The sequence below is a fragment of the Carlito syrichta genome, unplaced genomic scaffold, assembly GCF_000164805.1.
Source record: "Carlito syrichta isolate Samal-C Ts95f unplaced genomic scaffold, Tarsius_syrichta-2.0.1 Scaffold86295, whole genome shotgun sequence".
In the NCBI taxonomy this organism is placed as follows: domain Eukaryota; kingdom Metazoa; phylum Chordata; class Mammalia; order Primates; family Tarsiidae; genus Carlito; species Carlito syrichta.
The window spans coordinates 250100-250564 of record NW_007030391.1 but is presented as its reverse complement, the minus strand read 5'-3'; the positions used below and the strand labels follow the sequence as shown (position 1 = coordinate 250564).

The following is a 465-nucleotide window of genomic DNA, read 5'->3' as shown; positions in this document are numbered from 1 at the left end:
CAACTGGGAAGGGGAGTTATGCCGGGGAGCAGCTAAGATGCGGCTTGAGTCCCTGGAAGGGACAGCGCTGGGCGCAGAGGCCGGAACAGCAGGGACGCGGCCCGATTTCGGGGTGGGCGGGGCGGAGCGCAAAGGGCGGGGCCGGCGCTGGAACGCCGCGGACTCAGCCAGAAGGGGTCCGCGGGACTTAAAAGGGAGAGCGGCCTGGGACGCGAGTAAAGCGCCGGAGGGCGTGGCCAGCCGACATGGCGGGCGGGGCTGGGCCTCCGCGGGCTGAACCACGGGACGCGGCCGAGTGCGGAGAGCCGGGGGTGGCGCACGGCCGGGTCCAGCTAGGGGCGGGCGGAGCGATGTGGAATGAATGATACCTGAGGGCACGGGGACTGAGCGGCCTTGGGTTCGCTGGCCCCAGGGGCGCTGCCGGGAGTGGGGCCGGCCCTGACCGCCCTCGCTCTTCCCCCAGTC

At 72.5% G+C, this 465-nt stretch overlaps 1 protein-coding gene across 1 annotated transcript in view; it reads left to right on the top strand.

The window, feature by feature from the left end:
- LTBP4 (latent transforming growth factor beta binding protein 4) overlaps positions 1 to 465 on the top strand; it is a 30740-nt gene that overhangs the window by 10215 nt on the left and 20060 nt on the right. The window lies entirely within an intron of this gene.